This window comes from Bison bison, unplaced genomic scaffold (assembly GCF_000754665.1).
Source record: "Bison bison bison isolate TAMUID 2011002044 unplaced genomic scaffold, Bison_UMD1.0 scf7180017864465, whole genome shotgun sequence".
NCBI lineage: Eukaryota > Metazoa > Chordata > Mammalia > Artiodactyla > Bovidae > Bison > Bison bison.
This window is the reverse complement of record NW_011495026.1, coordinates 6,873,010-6,892,175: the sequence shown is the minus strand read 5'-3', so window position 1 is coordinate 6,892,175 and position 19,166 is coordinate 6,873,010. Positions and strand designations below refer to the sequence as shown.

At 36.1% G+C, this 19,166-nt stretch overlaps 1 long non-coding RNA gene across 1 annotated transcript in view; it reads right to left on the bottom strand.

The window, feature by feature from the left end:
- The window catches only part of LOC105003225, a 102,989-nt gene extending 84,395 nt beyond the window's left edge, over positions 1-18,594 (bottom strand). Inside the window, exon 1 of the long non-coding RNA XR_827086.1 lies at positions 18,176-18,594. This is a non-coding gene — a long non-coding RNA (uncharacterized LOC105003225). The remainder of the gene's footprint in view (positions 1-18,175) is intronic.
- Between the last annotated feature and the right edge of the window lie 572 nt (positions 18,595-19,166).

The following is a 19,166-nucleotide window of genomic DNA, read 5'->3' as shown; positions in this document are numbered from 1 at the left end:
TAAGTAGATCTCATCTGTGACTCTCTGAATTTACCTGTCTCTCCAGATTTGAGGGTAACAAATTTCTTATAATCTCAGGTCTCTGATGAGTCCAAGAAAAGTCACTGATTTTCAGACTGTTCTTCCTTTCCTTGCAGGCACAGAAATGACAGTTTATAAGCTCTTTGCACACTGGAGTTTAAACACTGAAATTCTGCAACCTGAAGACTTTTATCATGGTGTTCATCAAGTTTCTTTGTATGAGATAGCATCTCTTCTAGGAGTTCATCACATACAGAAGGATTTCATGGAGAAAAACTAAATACATAGGGTCTTCTAACTTATATTTATCAAACAAACACAAAGTGCATGCACTAACACTGTCAAGCATCTTTCTTTCATAAAGCTAAATATCTTTTTATACAGTATTGCAGTCTGGTTTTAGAAGGGTTGCTTTTGCAACTCTCCATGGATACGTAAATTTGTAACAACTGTGTTTATGGTTCCACCTGCATTTTTCAAATGCTCTCTGAATATCTGGTTGACCTGAGTTGGGATCAACTAGTGAGTAAAAGACAGAATATCAAACCTCATCATGGACAGTCATCACCTTGAGAATTATCAGTAATAACCCTATAGACTTAAGTGTGTCATCTTCATAAAGTTATTACCATATGAATGTTACTCTGAACCACATTAATGAAGAGTTATAAGGTGGCTACTCATACACACGGAGTAACTTGTGCTTCACAACCAGGAAGAGAATACTTCAAGTAGAGACTATTCCAGAGAAAAAGGCCTATAAGAAGAACGGGTGCCATCTGTTTACTTCTGGGGAAGGAGATACAGTCTTGCAAGTGAAAATGTTAGTCACCATGTCTAACTCTTTGCGACCCCATGGACTGTAGCCTGACAGGCTCCTCTGTCCATGGGGCTCTCCAGGCAACAATACTACAGTGGGTTGCCATTTCCACCTCCAGGGGATCTTCCCAACACAGGGATCGAACTGGGGTCTCCTGCCTTGCAGGCAGGTTCACCAGAACTACCAGAGAAGTCCTACAGACTTAGTTAAGAGCAAAGCAGCTTTGAGATTAGAAGACAGTTGTATTTTCAAGCTGTACATGGAGTTCTGGTTTGTATGTCCTCTATGAAAATAGTCTCTTGATCGCCAGATCTTTCACACACAGTGCTTGTAGACATGCTCTAGAAAATGGTTCGTACCAAGTATTTCAAACAAAGAAATGAAATGATCTGTGTCACCAGTTTCATTCATGCTTGGTGTACCTACATTTCCCGGTTGACCTATGGCACCTTTCATCTTGATGACCAAGATATAGCGCTCTCTACACTTGATTCTCCTGCCCCAACAGCTTATCTGGCTACAGTGAAAGCTGGCCACTGCCCACTCCCCTATGCATCACCCTATCCGATATGAATTATTTTTAACTAAGAAAGCTATTTTTAAAAATAGCCAGAATCGAGAGAGGCGCATATTGAACTCATCAACAGATACACAGCAGGATGCTATAATCAAGGCTTCACATGGAATCTAAACTCTGAGTTGTAATCTTGAAATTGATATCAGTTCTACTCTCCATTTTCTAGTCTGAAATAATAATATTTATAAATATTAGTACATTGTGAACTCTGAAGTTCCATGCAAACCCAAGATACTAATCTCCTTCCAATGCTATAGTGCTTAAAAAATTACAATATTGCTTTTTTTCTCAAGTGCTTTAATTAGAAAAAAATTATCTTTTATTATGTAAGGGCAGCAAGCAAGAAGGAAATTAATGAATTTAAACAATGAAGTACAGCTACCACTTTGTAATTTTTGTTCTTAGGGAGTGTAGTCAGCAGACTTTTAAGGTAGTACCCATCATCATGCCCTCTGCTATTGATGCTTTGTCTGGTACCCTCCCCTCTAGCGTAGGTGGGACTCATGAACTGCTTTTAACCAACAGAATATGCCAAAGGTGATCTGATGTACTAGATTATGTGTATACACTCCAAAAGATTGTTACTCATCTTGCTAAGAGACTCTGTCTTTCTTTGGCTGGGTTTGAAGACACAGGCTGCCATGTTTGTGAGCTGCTGTGTGGAGAAGAGCACGTGACAAGAAGCTGAAGGTGGCCTCCAGCTCAGAGAAAGAAGAGAACAGAGGTCCTCACTCTGGCAAACTGAAGGGGACTGAATTCTGCCAATAACACTGTGAGTGAAGAAGTTGATCCCTCCCCACTGAGCCTCAGATGAGACCACCACTTGGCCAAGACTCTGATTGCAACTTTGAAAGATCCTAAACCGGAGGACTCAATTAAACTGCTCCCAGAGAAGAAATGAATGTGTGTGGTTCTAAGTCACCAAGTTTGTAGTATCACTGTTAAGCAGCAGCAGATAACTAATACATTGAGTTTTACTATGTTCTTTTTAATTTAAAGACTGAACATAACTTCTGTGATTGATTTTATTCATTTGTTCTAAATGAGCACTCCTACTGAATTCTGTCACATAAATAGGGAAAAATAGCTAACATTTATTGAACTCTTCCTTACACTAAGTAATTTACAAGCATTATCTCTACTTCTGTCTTCCAGCATGGAAGGTACAGCTCTCCACCATCATTCATTAAATCAATCAATCAATCTGAAAATCACAATCTACCTTCAGGACAGATAGGAAAGAAAGCACTTTATTCTGAGAGATATCTGGTGGGCTGTAAGGATTAGAATTCACTGAGCACAAAACTGTGCTATTAATAATACAGAACACTGCAAACAAGCAAAATTATTGCAAACTTTGCCAAAATTATTATAGACATAAACAACTGGCTATGAATCAGTATGGCAGTTACATCATCTTATTCAATCTTCTTAACGGCATCAATTTACCATCTTGAGTTATGTAACTATTTGATAAATGCAATCATCAAAAAGGGATGAAAAACAGAGACAGATTTACCATTTGCAAGCAGGAGTCTACAATAAGGCAATCATCATAACATACCCTTCAACAGGCAAAGACGAAACACAAGTTATCAAAGCAAAGATGCTTATTTCAAATCATAGAGCTTTTTTCTTTTTTTTTTTTCAAAAAAAAGTTCTTTAAAAATGAAAAAATAACATTTCTCAGCCCTGCTGGAGATCAGTTAGGACTATGACCTTAACATGATTGATGTAAACATCTTACTACCAGTTTCCTGAATCAAAAGCAAAAAAATACTTTTATAAAATATTGTTCAATTTAATATATCGACTCCCCAAAAAATTTAGTGATAGGACTATACAGTAGCATTTTGGTTGCAGTATAGCAATTCAGGGACATATATGGTTTCACTGAAAGTAGTAACATGACATTAGAATTTCTTTAAATGTGTTTTTTAAAATTTGGAGCCAACAAAACTTTTAGATTTTCTGAAATATTTGTCTATATGTTACTATATTTGTCTATGTATTACTTAAATAGACTTTGCTTCAACTTTATACAGGATATTTTTTTAATCAAGTTTTTTAACAGATTGTTCTGTCTGAATCTACTCCATTGAACTTAGATTTATTTAAAAATAAATACACAATTAGTATTGTCTTTCACACAGCCATACAATAATATTTGACCTTACCCATCAATATTCAAATGCATTTATTTTATATATTTTTTATTTTTTGCTCCAAGGTTTTAGAAATTTACCATAATTCATGACACTCCATAAATCTAATGCAGTATTCTTGTCTGGAGAATCCCTGGACAGAAGGAACTGGTAGTCTACAGTCCATGGGGTTGCAAAGAGTCGGACACAACTGAGCAACTAACACTTTCACACTTGCACTTACAATGCTGTTTTTAAATGAATAAAATTGTTTCCTTTCCATGAAAATTGAAATTATGTTTTCAATATTTTGCCAGTATGGATATGATTAACAGTATTTAACTTTTATCTAGAACCTTTTCTAATTAAATTGACATATATCTCATATTCTGGCAGATGATAATCAACTTAGAGTTAACTCATGAGCTGATTTCTCTTATTTACAAATGAAGAAGTCCGTCATGGAATGGTGAAATGACTTACACTTGACCCTGAAGAGAGAAGAAAGCAGAGTCAGTAGAATCCAATGATTGTCAGATTCTAAAACTGATCTTTCTTTGAGAGCAAAAATCAAGTCTTAACCACAATAGTATCCTATTTGTGATTGCTTGTGTTATTTTAGCCGAACACTGTTTTATAAATATTTAACTGTCACTTTTCTTTTGTTTGTTCCTTCAGAAACCTCTCCTCAGTTGTTGTTATTTAGTGGCTAAGTCATGTCTGACTCTTTGAGATCCCATGGACTGTAACCTGCCTGGCTTCCCTGTCCTTTACTATCTCCTGGAATTTGCTCAAACTCATGTCCATTGAGTCAGTGATGCCTTTCAACCATTTCATCCTCTGCCGGCGAAACCATACAAAGCATTTGAACTGAAAATTAGTTCATTTTTCTATGCTTTGCTGGTTTATTTGTGTTTCCTGTTTCCTTTGTCTTGTTATACATTCATGTGTAGGGTGGAAAGGAAGGGGTTAATGTGTTCTGCCACTCTGAAATTACTACCCACAACTGAAATCACAGCTTAGTTTCTCTTAAAACACATGTTTGCCATTTTTAATCACAGACTCAGTGATTAAGAATGGAATGAAAAAGAGACATGACTAAGGAGCAATTCAAATAAACACAGAATTAAGATGTTGTGATATGTTTATAAAGACTAGAGACATCTGGAATATTCCAGCTAAATAGTACAGATAATGCACTCTTTCTTTTAATAATGGCTCTGAGTACCATAAAATATCAAATGCGTAAGTACTACTGAGATCCTCTGTTATTTTTCCTTTGTCCTCTAGTATACACCAAGTTCTAAGGTTTTTTTTTTTTTCCAATTATATTGTGCTCATTACTTCTGACATTTTAGACTTTAATCTTCTTCATTAAGGAGAACCTATACTGTGTTCAAACAGTCTCATGTTAATCAAATCTCAATGAATTATGTTTGTCGTATGTGTCTATTCACTTAGAACACTCTATTCAAAAGAAAGATACGTGATGTTAAATAGGAGGTAATAGTCTAATTCCAATCATAGAATTTCTCCTTCATTTTAAAGAGAAATGGAAGTGGAATGATTTTTATAATTTGTGATTGTGTCAGTCAACATCGAGTTACAGGGACTATTAGACAGTATAGCTGTTTCAGGAAGAACATTCAGGGAGTTAGGTGCTCTCAGATTTGTAGCAGGCATGGTGATAGAAACAGAAATGTCCCACCATGAGCACCATGGATTCTGCCACAATCAGCAAGGTGGAAAACAGGAGTCCACCACTAGAATAATTAACTTCACAACCCAACAAGTAACTGAGATCCAGCGGTTAGAAATTGTGGTAACTGCAAATGATGCAACTATTACTTCTCTATACATATGGATTGGACACCGGCACACCAGTGTGGACCTTCATTCAAAGCTGTGCTGGCTGGCAGAAAACAGGCTCAAGTAGAATGAAGATGGCCTCTGCCCATGTTTACCTAACAGACTCCAAGTGGTTGCATTTAAACAGAGGACCATTGTATGAACAACCATGGCTGAGAGGCTGTCTGAAGAAAAGCCTCTAGAAGTGCATACTACAGGTAGACTGGAAGGTTTGAATGGAAGATGAATGTCAAGCCACAAAGTGTTTTGATTTTTTTTTTTTTTGCTGTTCAATATCCTCTTCTGAGCCTCCTGGAATTATCTGTGAGTACCACCCTTTACCACATTTTAGAAAACATTGTTTTAAACTGTACCATTCGAACCACTTATTACTGCTTTTTAAGATTATAAATGTATTTTTAATTTTAGGCATCCTATCGGGGATGAAATTGGGCAGACATTTGCTGAATGCTATCTGAATTTCAGACATCATGCTACCTTTAGAGAAAAGAAAATGTTTTATTGTCCCTGCTCTGGTGGCATTGTGCTATTTGATATAATTAGGATAAAGAAGTATTTAATAGAAGGAAGAGCAGAAAGAGGAAACTAGAATTAAAGTTTCATCAATAATTATTTTAGTCTCTGGATAAAGGACAGAATTACAAAGTTAAAACAAAGGTAGGTGTTTATACAGGAAAATAAATTGATTTAGTAACAATAGCAGCAACAATTGAAAAATAGATTTGAGACCCAAACTGATTAAATTGACAACAAATAATAATTGCTTAAAAAATGAAAACAAATAGCTAATTTATGAATATAATAGAAATATATGATAGAAGAAGACATCTTTTAACCCCCTGTAAATAAACCAGGATTTAAGACATATTATATTCAAATGTATTTCTTTGTTTTTCTGGGAGGACAACTGTGATATACTTTGGTTTCAATTACAAACTGATAGATTTTTTCTGGAAGGCAACTTGGCAATAAGTAAAAAGGGTCCTTAAAAGTTTAAATTTTTTAAAAAATTTCTGCAATTTGATTAACTATGCAGAAGCTATGTCTGTTTGATTCACCACTGTCTCACCTCTGTTGCTTTTAAAGTACCTGATACACAGTTTTCAATAAATTTTGTTTTGATAAGTGAATAATAATTATCAAAGCATGAATTTAATAGCAAATTAACCTGAAAAAATCCTGAAGGTCAACATTGAAGGAAAAATTAATAACTTTTGGCCTATTCATATTATATATATTATTCATCCAATAAAAATTTATGTACAATTATTATAATGGCAAGGGAATATGCTCATTTGGCAATAACACAAAGGTGTCTTATAGTAGTCTGTATTTCATCATCTCAAATAAAGGTAAAACACAGAATAAGATAACATGTTAGCTGTGAGTGAAGATTATTTGTTTCATTAGAATCAACACTTCTGGTAAGATTCTCCTAATTCTCCATACCCATAGTATAGATGGAAGTTATAGCTTAAATTGTCCTGTATTTTCAATGTTTTCATATGTTCAAAGTCTAGTAAAACTACACTGAATATCATACCATTTTATTTGACACTTCTCTAAGACATTTATCTATACATATTAGAGGTATCTATTTCCTTAATTCTCTTTATATTCCAGCATGAAATTCAACATCAGGTTCATTTTTATGTTAACGAAACCATTAACTATTACCCATATTTATATATTTTTAGTTTGAGATAAACAGTATACCTATACCTAATAAAAATTAAAATATAACCAATCCATGATATATTATACATTTCAACAAAAAAGTAGATTGTCACAAACAGTTGTTTGAGCAGTTTCTCCAAATTATGGTACGTAATTACTAGTTTGTGGCAAATGCCACAATATTCAGAAACCTAGTCTCACATTTAGTATAAGCAATTTCCATTCCAGTGGGTTTGCTCACATACTCACATGTACTATATTATGAAGGATTCTAAAGCTAACCCTTCATTTGGTTTCTCTCATAAGTGTGATATTACAGAATATGATTTTGGTTTCCATCATGTAGTTTCAGATTTATTTACATACACTTGTGGTTCCATAATCTTTGGAAATTGAACACCGTCCAGAAAAAAAAAAATAGGTAAACATATATATTATATATTATATATATGTATATGTATATATATATTATAAAAAAGAGATATGGAAAATGAAAGGAAAAAGCTAAGTATCAATAATAAGGGCCAGAAAATTTTTATAAAGACTAGAAAGAATGAATGTTTAGGGAAAAAATAGCTTTTGCTTCTACTCTATGTTGCCTTGAGGCTATTATTGCCTGCTTCCCTGCAGAAATTGGTAGCAGCAGCCAAGACATCAGTGTTCTCATGAAGTAAGTACACTCTGAAGAGTTGCCCTTAGGTATTGAATATCCTGTCTTACTCTCTAAAAATCTCTAAGACTGTAGATTACAATTTAGGGAGATTGTCACTTCCCAATTATACTATACCTCAAAGTTTTAAATTTAAGATCACAAAAGGTCAGAAGGTAAGAAAAGCAGTTTTTGTAAAACATACAGAAATCTTGAATCATATTGAAAATACTGACTTTATATACATGTACCTATATAGGTGAAAAAAAAGAAAAAGATTACAAATGGGAATGATCAGCAATGGTCATCTGATAGAGATTTCAGTACCAAGCTTATCTCCTATGCACTAAAATAGTGGTCAGCAAATGACAGCCTGAAGGCCAAATTGAGCCTAGTTCCTGTTTTTGTAAATAAATTTTTATTGGAACACAATCATCCCTAATAATTTCCGCATTATCTATAGCTGCTGTCACATTATAGGGAAAGTTTAAATGGTGTGACAGAGACTGTCTGGCTTTCAAAACCTAAAGTATTTACAATTTTCTCTTTTATAGAAAAAAATTGCCAAACCCGACTTTAAACTCACAGACTGAGGTCTGGCCTTTGATCACTCCTCAGCACAGATAGGGGCTTCCTTGATGGCTCAGCAGTAAAGAATCTGCCCCTGGGTTGGGAATATCCCTTAGAGAAGGAAATGGCAACCACTCCAGTATTCCATGGGGTTGCAAAGACTCAGACACAGCTTTGCAAGCAAGTAAAGAGCAGCACAGATAGATAATCAATGCACAGATATTGTCAATATAAAAGAATTAAAATTCACTTTAAAATGAATGAAGTATAATTATTTGGTTAGTATGAAAAAAATTGAGTAGAATACTAGAGAGGGTAGCCATTCTCTTCTCCAGGGTATCTTCATGACCCAAGAATCAAATCATGGCATTAATGTAAAGGCAGATTCTTTACCTTCTGAACTACCAGGAAAGCCCAATATAAAGAGTACAAAAGAGTAAACAGTGATATATTGAATATACCTGAATATCAAATTCGTGAAGTTGGAACATCAGATAGAGAAATTTTCTAGAAAACCTCAAGAAAAGCTAAAGAGACCTGACTTACGGGTAAGTATCAAATAGTAAAATTTCCCAAAGGAGGAAAAACAAAAGGTAAAAGGAAACTATTTGAAGAAATAAGGTAAATAGACTTCCTATTCTGGTAATATGCTAGGCTATTATTTACCACTCAAAACCACTAAAATTACTAAATTTTAAAATAGTTTCTTAAAAGATCAAAGAGCTAACATGATATGATAGTCAGGAATTACCATTCTAGTCTAGATGAGAACCCATAGAGGAAAATCCAACACTGAAGTAGCTTTGGCCCTAAGGATATTTGCCAAATTTAACTAATATGGTTTTGACTTTTAAGCTGTCAGAGGATGTGGGCTTTAATAGGGAACTTTTCTTATTAAAGCTGGAGCTCCTAAGTCCAATGTTAAGATAATTAGTTATCTTCATAACCAGATATACCTAGTCACCTTGCCTTCTCCAAAAAAACTGAAAATAAAATTGTCTTGGCAATTATTAGACTGAAGTATGGAGAAGTTGAAGGCATAAGGCAGCACTCAAAATCACATTACTGAAAGTCGCTCAGTTGTGTCCGACTCTGTGACCCCATGGACTATACAGTGAATGGAATTCTCCAGGCCAGAATACTGAAGTGGGTAGCCTTTCCCTTCTCCAGTGGATCTTTCTAACCCAGGAGTCAAACCCAGGTCTCCCACATTGCAGGCAGATTCTTTGCCAGCTGAGACATAAAGGAAAGTAAAGTTGCTCAGTCATGTCCAACTCTTTGCGACCCCATGAAGTGTAGCTTACCAGGCTCCTCCATCCATGGGATTTTCCAGGCAAGAATACTGGAGTGGGTTGCCACTTCCTTCTCTAGGAGATCTTCCCAACCCAGGGTTTGAACCTGGATCTCCCTTATTGTAGGCAGATGCTTTATTGTCTGAGCCACCAGGGAAGTCCCCAAGAATATTGGGGTGGGTGGTAGCCTATCCCTTCTCCAGTAGATCTTCCCAACCCAGGAATTGAACCAGGGCCTCCTGCATTGCAGGCAGATTCTTTACCAACTGAGCTATCAGGGAAGCCCCCACATTACTGAAGAGGTACAGGAAAAAAAAAAAAAAACCCTCAAGTTGTAAATTCACTATATTTAATTGTTCTAAGATTCTACTTTTTAGTAGTTAGGATGTATATCATATCGGAAAAAAGCCTGGTAGCAATTGTGACTTAACTATTATTGACTACGTATGAACATCAAACAAGCAGTTTTAGTATGTTAGAAAAAGTCAGAAGCAAAATGGAATACTTTTTCAGTAAATGCTATACATCTTTGAGCTGGATTTTCAGTGTGAAAAGGATCTGAGAGTGCCTTGTTCAATTTATTTTGCTTATACTTTCCTTTTTATACATAGAGAAGAATGACATGACAACAAGCTAAATGAGTATATGCTGTCTTTACATAAAAGTCCAAAGTGATGAGAAAGTATTTTTTTTTTTATGGTTTACTTGGCAGCATTACTTAGTGATTCATAAAAATGTTGCTCTTCTGTTGTTGGCATCTTAGCTTCAAAGAAAACAGTAGTTGTTGCAGACTAATAGTAACCCACAAGCACCTAATGGAAGTATAATCAGCTCTTCTTTATGGGAGCACACCAATCCTAAGCTTCAAGGAATAGCACAAAGAATTTACCAATTAAAATGATCAGTTTATTTTCAAATGTAACTAATCACACGAGGAAACAATTTACTATGAGCTAAAACTAGCAATAAAAATGAAAAGCATAAACATGATTAAATATGTCTGATATGGGAATCTTCAGATACCTATCTAAATAATACCAAAATCTATGTTTAACATGTTCAAAGGAAGGAAAAACAAGCTTGAAAATATCTGACGGGGATAGTGGTGGTTTAGTCACTAAGTCGTGTCTGACTCTTGTGACCCCACGGACTGTAGCCTGCCAGGCTCCTCTGTCCATGGGGATTCTTCAGGCAAGAATACTGAAGTGGGTTGCCATTTCCTTCTCCAGGTCTGCAGGGGATAGCTAACTTCAAAATACATCAAGATGTTAAGGTGTAAGAATTCTGTAATTAAACTGATAGTAAGTAGATGAGTTTAAAAGTAGGTTAGACATAGGGAAGATCCCCTTGAGAACAGCATGGCAACCCACTCCAGTATTCTTGCATGGAGAATCCCCATGGACAGAGGAGTCTGGTGGGTCACAGTCCATAGGGTCACACAGAGTCAGACACAACTGAAGCAACTTAGCAGACACAGCTAAAGACAGAATTAGTAACTAGAAAACAATTCAGAAAAAGATATTCAAAATTAAGCATGGAGAAAATAAAAGAGAAGATATTAAGTTGATATTGAGATTTACAAGATATCATGTGAAGTTCTAATGTGTCTCTAAGTATAGTTCCAGGAGGAAGAACAAGGAGAACAAAACCAAGAGTAAGACCTGCAAAAACAAATATAAAGGCTGCCACTTTTCAGAAATAATGAAAGTATGATTTGCATTATGAAGACTTCAATTTCCAACTACGATTAAAAAACATTTTACACCTACATATAAATAAAAATCAAAACTGCAAAACATAAAAAAGAGCCACTTCAAGGAGAATCAATGAAAAAAATCAAAAATTACCTTGAACGAAAAATTAAGAAAAATAGGAATTAGATTGACAGTAAAATGAGAGTCCAACTTCTGTATAATTAAATTGTGCTGATAAATTTAATGATGATTCTGAAAAAATTCATGTGAATTATGTAATATTAGAAATACCCTAATTTATTTTTTTAAATATCTTTTTTCATATTTGCACTAGTATGGCATGTGACAAAAAATTTATGTCTAAATGACTCTAATTAATTTTGAATTTATAAATTTATCTTTTAAGAAAAAGTATTTCAAGAACAGGGGCACTATTAAGGGTTTCTACCAGTAGCTTCCCATTCCAAAACGAAATTCTAAAAAACATATTGCAGACAAAATACAGGAGATCCAGGATAGGATGTTTGTGACAGAAGAAATATTGAAATGCAACAAACTGCGTTACATTATTGCTTTTTAAAAAATAAAAATGTTATGCAAGATTAAAATTTAAATAAAAGAATTAAAAAGCAATACCAAATTAAGATGTAAGTTGAGAAGTAAACCAATGTATATTTAAAACGTATTGTTGAAGAACTCTCCTTTTTCGTAAGGTATTGAATTATTTTAGACTTTGAGAAGAATAATTTTGTAATTTCTTGAAGTAAAAGGAAAATAGCTAAAACAGAGCATATATCACTCAAAGTAGTAGCAGAAAGTGAAAAAAATACCTAATTAATTGAAAACAGGTAAGAAGCATAGAGATAAACAAAAGATAAAACTAGAGGAAAATAGCAAAACACAAAGTTAGATAGCAGATTTAAACAGAATTTAAGTATAAATATTAAGTGTGAATAAATTTTTAAAAAAGTGAATGCATTTTCAAATTTAATTCTGTGTCCAAAAGACTTTTAAAACATTAGGGTACAGATAATAGAAGGTGAAAGGATGGGAAAAAAATAAAATCTGTCATGATAGTAACAAAGAATGCTGGTTACCTGTACTTGTATCAGACTAAAGCAGACTTTAAGGAAAAGCACATTATTTGGGATAAAGAAAATCAAATCTTAATTAGGAAATGTTTAATTCATGATGAATATATAAATTATATACATGTGTGCATTTACAAATATAAAATGTACAACATGAAGAATAAATAAAATATAAAATATATATTAAAATGTCTTAACATGCAAAACAAGAATAGCTACATAACTACAAGGATATTTAAATTTGCAGTCACAAATGCAGATGTAACATGCCTCCATGCCACTTTTAGAATCAATACATGAAGCTAACAGAAAGTCAGTAATGATATATAAGATCTGAATAGCATAGTTAACAAACAATTTCATGGATGTGGACAGAACATTGAATCCAAGAACTGCAGAGTTCACATTCTTTTCTGAGTGTAATCAACTTATTTGAAGTCTTGATATAGGATGAGATCACCAAGAGACAGAGGTTAGAGAACAGATGGTGATGGTGACTATTTGTCCCATGAACCCTAGAGTGCTTGCTACACAGTAAAACATCTGACACTGAAAAGATGAGGCAGGATGGCATTGAGGAAGGGAAATGAGTAAAGTTAATCAAGGAGAAGGACATGATCAACTGAGATTCTGATAAGAAAAATTTCATTGGATTGCTTTGGGTAAGACTGATTGAAGTGGGTTAACACAAGCTGGAATCAAGATTGCCAGGAGAAATATCAATAGCCTCAGATATGCAGATGACACCACCCTTATGGCAGAAAGTGAAGAGGAACTGAAAAGCCTCTTGATGAAAGTGAGAGAGGAGAGTGAAAAAGTTGGCTTAAAACTCAACATTCAGAAAACGAAGATCATGGCATCCAGTCCTATCACTTCATGGGAAATAGATGAGGAAACAGTGGAAACAGTGTCAGACTTTATTTTTCTGGGCTCCAAAATCACTGCAGATAGTGACTGTAGCCATGAAATTAAAAGACGCTTACTCCTTGGAAGGAAAGTTATGACCAACCTAGATAGCATATTCAAAAGCAGAGACATTACTTTGCCAACAAAGGTCCATCTAGTTAAGGCTATGGTTTTTCCTGTGGCCATGTATGGATGTGAGAGTTGGACTGTGAAGAAGGCTGAGCGCCGAAGAATTGATGCTTTTGAACTGTAGTGTTGCAGAAGACTCTTGAGAGTCCCTTGGACTGCAAGGAGATCCTACCAGTCCATTCTGAAGGAGATCAGCCCTGGGATTTCTTTGGAAGGAAGGATGCTAAAGCTGAAACTCCAGTACTTTGGCCACCTCATGTGAAGAGTTGACTCATTGGAAAAGACTCTGATACTGGGAGGGATTGTGGGCAGGAGAAGGGGACAACAGAGGATGAGATGGCTGGATGGCATCACTGACTGGATGGACGTGAGTCTGAGTGAACTCTGGGAGTTGGTGATGGACAGGGAGGCCTGGCATGCTGCTATTCATGGGGTTGCAAAGAGTCGGACATGACTGAGCAACTGAACTGAACTGAAGATAAGAGAGGAAAGAAACTGTAGACTTCTTTTTATCACAGGTACTTTTGCTTTGTTTTGTTTTTTGAGACTTAACACTTTATTTTGGAATTTGTCTAAAAACGATTGTGGGACACCCACATACTACATTCTTAGACATGCATAGTTACTGTTTCATTTGGAATATGTTCAGCAAATTTGCAATTAAAAAATGGTTTACAGTCAACTTTTAAAAAGGAGGAGATGCAAAGAGTGGGAAGCAGAAGTAGATAGAAATCACTTAAAAATTAAAATTGAGCACTTTTCATTGCTATCATATATTCCTTCACATGAGTATTCCTTGTCCTTTAAATGGTAGGATTCCTTGAAGATGGCAGGCACTTTCCCTTCCTATCACAGATAGTTTGAATATAACACAATGAATAAATACCAACAAAGGGATATAGATTTTGGGTACCAGGGAAGGTGGTGAAAGGCAGTAGGGTTGCTGAAGGAGAGGGCTCTTTATTACTCTATACATATTTATAAATATATATATTAATAAATAATCTTGTGCTACAGAGGAAACTATAAAATAAATTTACTAAAAATTTAAGTGCATAAAAATGAAATCATTGCATGTAGCATTTTATAATTAATATTTTGTGGAGTACAGCTAGTACAGTACTTCAAGGGAAATTTATAGCAATATATTTATCAGGAAATAAGAAACTTTAAAATACTGAGTTAAACATTTAGCAGAAGAAGTTGGAAAGCAAAAGAGTCAGATATAAGAGTAAGAAAAATAAAATAAATAAGGACAAAAATCCTACCCCACTTGTGTCAATGATACCAAGAGACAATCTGCCACTAAGCAAAAAGTACAGTTTACTAACTTCAGATATCTAACCCTTGCTAAAAGTTTGCCATCTCTGAACTTCATGCTTCCCAATTCTAGGATCAATTCACATCTTGCTCCAAAATACTGTACCCTACAAACTTAATTCTCTCTTGTTTAACAATCAGCAATTCATTTCAGATATGTGATAAAGGCATCTTCCATTCCCCACTATGCTATGCTATGCTAAGTCGCTTCAGTCGTGGCCGACTCTGTGCGACCCCATAGACGGCAGCCCACCAGGCTCTCCCGTCCCTGGGGTTCTCCAGGCAAGAACACTGGAGTGGGTTGCCATTTCCTTCTCCAATGCATGAAAGTGAAAAGTGAAAATGAAGTCGCTCAATCGCGTCTGACCCTCAGCGACCTCATGGACTGCAGCCCACCAGGCTCCCCCGTCCCTGGGATTCTCTCCCCAAAATATTCACTGCCTTTTGGGGACAAATTGCAAGGATGTTCACTGCAGATTAATCTGTGATGTCAGGGAGTTGAAGGCAAACTGGATGTCTATAACCATGTAAGTAGACAGGTTAAGAGAAATGGATACATATGTTACTGTAAAACCGCAGAAGTCAGAAACAATCTAGCAGTACACTTACAACATGTATAAACCTTAAAAATAGCACTTGGTGAAAAAGATAAAAAACAGGATGAGACACATACACCATATAACCCAAATGATTTATCTCAGTCAAAAATACAGCACAACAAAATAATACATATTTTGCAAAAACATAAAACCAAAAAGTACACATTCCACTTATTAGAATGTTTGCCTCTCGGAGTCCTATAACAGAAGTGAAGAATGCTAAGGAGAGAAAAGAGTAAGGTAGAATAAGGTAAGGTGAGCAAAATATAGTAAAGTGTAAAGTGAAGGATGGGAGGGGAAGGATGGGAGGGAGAGAAAGGAGGGGAATGGAGATAAGGGAAGAGAAGGGCAGGAATTGGAAAGGAAGAGAAAAGAGGAAAGGAGAGGAGGAGAAAGGAGAGGGAAAGGAAGTGGAAGAGAAAATAGGGAGAGAAGGGAGAGGAAAAGAAGAAGAGAGAAGGGAAGAAAGAAGGTATGGAAGAGGAGAAGAGAGGAAAGAAGAGGGCAGAAAAGGAAGGAGCAGAGGGAGAATCCTTTTCTGTGACAATGTTCCTAATGAATTATATACCTAAGCTTCTTCACCTAGGGTCTAAAACATGAAAAAAAGTGATTTCAGACCTTTAATAAAGTAATGATGGTAACTGTGTACACATTAGGATAATAGATTGTCCCAAAATCTTTTTATTTTTTACTGTATGCTTTAAAATTCTAGCTCCTTTCAAGTCTGGACACAAAAAATAAAATTTTTCCCCACAGTCTATTAAAACTGATGAATGTCTTCTCTTTTAGAAGCATATAATTTCAAGTTTTTTTGAAAGCTTTCAAAAAGTAATCCCTTTCTTAAAATAGATAAGCTTTCAATGGAAAAACAAAAATAAAATTTGCTTTTTTCACCCATACAGTTACAATACATCTTTATTTCATTTTGTTGTGGGCATCCTTACTTATATATATAATGAGTAATGAAAAGTAAGGATGCCCACAACAAAATGAATATATATTTATATATTTATATTTATTTATATATTTATATATATATAATATATATATTTTATATGTATATATATACACACACTACAACTTCTGAAATCCAAAGAAGAAAAATTAAATATAAGGAAAGCTTCATTGTTTGTCTTTTATTAAAACCATTCTCTGAACCATACATTAAATTACACACCTATGTGTAATAGATTGCAATTTTATGTGTAGGTTTTATCTATAAATGAAGATGTTACTTTAGTTATCATGGAAGGTTTCCATTTATTTATACAAACATGTCATTGTCCAAATCATTTTTTACATTCTTTCAGAATTGTTCAAAAAAATGATTTTACATCTTGAATATATATACATTTTCTGTATTACTTAGCTTTGTCATATCTTGAATTTTTTAATTAAAAATATATATATTACACTTCCTCCTATTCCACAAAATGAATGTTAACCCATGACCGCCAAACTAAATTCACTCATAAATGATGCAGATTTAATATTAATGTTCTTGAGACTAAATATGAAGATTATCCCACAGGCTCTCCAAACAAACAGGAAAACAGAAAAAAGTATACCTGATCTCCGAGAAGAACTAAATGCTCTCTTTCTACTCTTTCCTACCCAAATGATTGAACTGTTACGCATTAGTAAACAATAACAAACAAAAACCCTAATATTCTCAAAATCACATATCATAGCCATGGTTTGTGAAAATTTCTGGTTTCACTTTGTAAATATACAAATCTTTGTGGGTTAAATTACATCAAAATAAAATCCAAAATTTATTGGCAGAAACATGAGTTTTGAGAAAACACTTTTAAATATCTCTTTTAAAAGAATAACTTCCAATGCTTTTACAATTTTCATGGGCTGAAAATACAAAAATGATGAAATACTTTCTTGTCCTTTTCCAATTCACTCATCATACATACTGTGTATATATGTATATTGGTATATATGGTATAGAAAACCGCGGAAGTAAATGTTCTAAACAAAGGAATTGTTGATAATGTTTTTTACCATTCAGATTTACATATATCAATTTTGGGTTATAGGCTGTCTGGATGAGAGGACCTGGATTTGCTGTCTGCCTTATTGGTTAAAAAAACTTTTTTTTACCTAAGTAAAGAAAGGCACTAGGAGATCCCCAAAGATCTTTTTTCTCTGCAACTATCCCTAGGCAAGAAGGAGGAATTCGCCTTGTAACCAGATCCTTCTAGTCTCTGCCTTTAGTTTTAAACAAGAAACCAGACGACTAAAGATGTAAGACTGAAAGAAAACAGCAGAGGGCAGTATTTACTCATGGCTAAATCATCTCCCAGCTCAGAAATTTTAAATTTGGAGGGGGTCACTGTGGATGAAATGTATGACTTACGCCCTATATTTGCATTACTTGGCTTAAATTCTTATTTTCTAAGCGATTTTCCTTAAAGGGGAAATAATACTGACCTGAATCCTATTCACCTCCCCACCCCACCCCCACCTTTGAAATGCTGCGTGATACCGAAAAATCAGCCACAGTATATAGCAGGGGAGTTAATCTGAGTGCCTCGAGTGGCACGTGGATAATTTTAAAATTTAAATTTCATTCTATTCACTTCAATTTTTCTCATATCTACCTATCCCCCAGACAAATATTAAACCAAAACAGAAAGAAACCATTTCGTCAGGATTTCTTTGGCTAGAAAATGGCTAGCGGCAATACTCCCAACAAAGATCAAAATTCCAAACTTTGGGAAAGGAAACAAAACAGGAGTTCCTCCGGCTTTTCCTATAGGAAATCCAAAGTGCAGTTGGTGCCCAGGCCTTGGTGCCCCTACTCACCTGGAGGTAGGGGAGGGGCGAATGGAGACAGGTTTAGGGTTAGACCTGGACCGCAGTTGGCTCGCTCTGTAGACAGAGAAGGAATAGGGAAGGTTCGGTTTGGATGCTGTTGGATCTTATTGTACAGCAGCTCCCTTCCTTCCCTTCGAAAGAGAAAGGGCAGGAAACGGTTAAAGCAAATCTGCGCTTTGCATTCCCAGACAGGCTTTGCTTAATCCTTCCTCCCGCTCTAACAGACCCTTACCCCCTGCCTTTCTTTTATTTCTCTCGACCCCCTTACCCTTGAGTTATTACTAGCATAACAACCTAACGGTCTTCCCCTAGACCCGGTCCCTAAAGTTATTTATCTGCAAACCTGACCCCACCCCCATCTATTCGGCAGCAGCTTTTTGCTGTTATTGCTCAGATGCCGGCCAAGATTTGACCAAAAAGAAAAAAAAGAAAGAAAGAAAGAAAAAGAGGGGAGGGAATCACCCCCCTAGCCCTCACCCTCCCTTTCTCAGCGCCTCCTACTCGCCGGGCTCCCACACCCGACCGCCTACCGTCCGCTGGGAGGCTGGAGTGATTAGCATCCGGAGAAGCCAGTCGGAGGCCGAAAAAGTCGGAGCGCGCTGGCTGTAGGAGTGCCAGGCGGGGCCGCTTCAGCTCGGGTCCAATGGGGCTGGGGCGAGGGAGGGGCGGTAGGTGACAGCACCGGGAGCCAGAGGGAGTCCGGCTGAACTAAAGTGCGGGGATCAATGAGTGGCGAGCAAAGTTTCTGAGTCCTGCTCAGCTCGCGGTCTTCCCTCCCCCTCTGTTTGTGTTTCGGCGGCGCGGTGTGTGTGTGTGTGCGTGTGCGCGCGCGCGCGTGTGCGGCGGGGAAGGGGCGGGGAGAGTGAGAGGGACCAGCCGGAGGTTGAGAGGGGCTCGCGGAGCTCCAGCTCCACAGCGGTGCTGCAACCTTCAGCCCGGGCAGGCGAGAGGGAGAGCGCTGACAGCCGCCGTCCGGAGC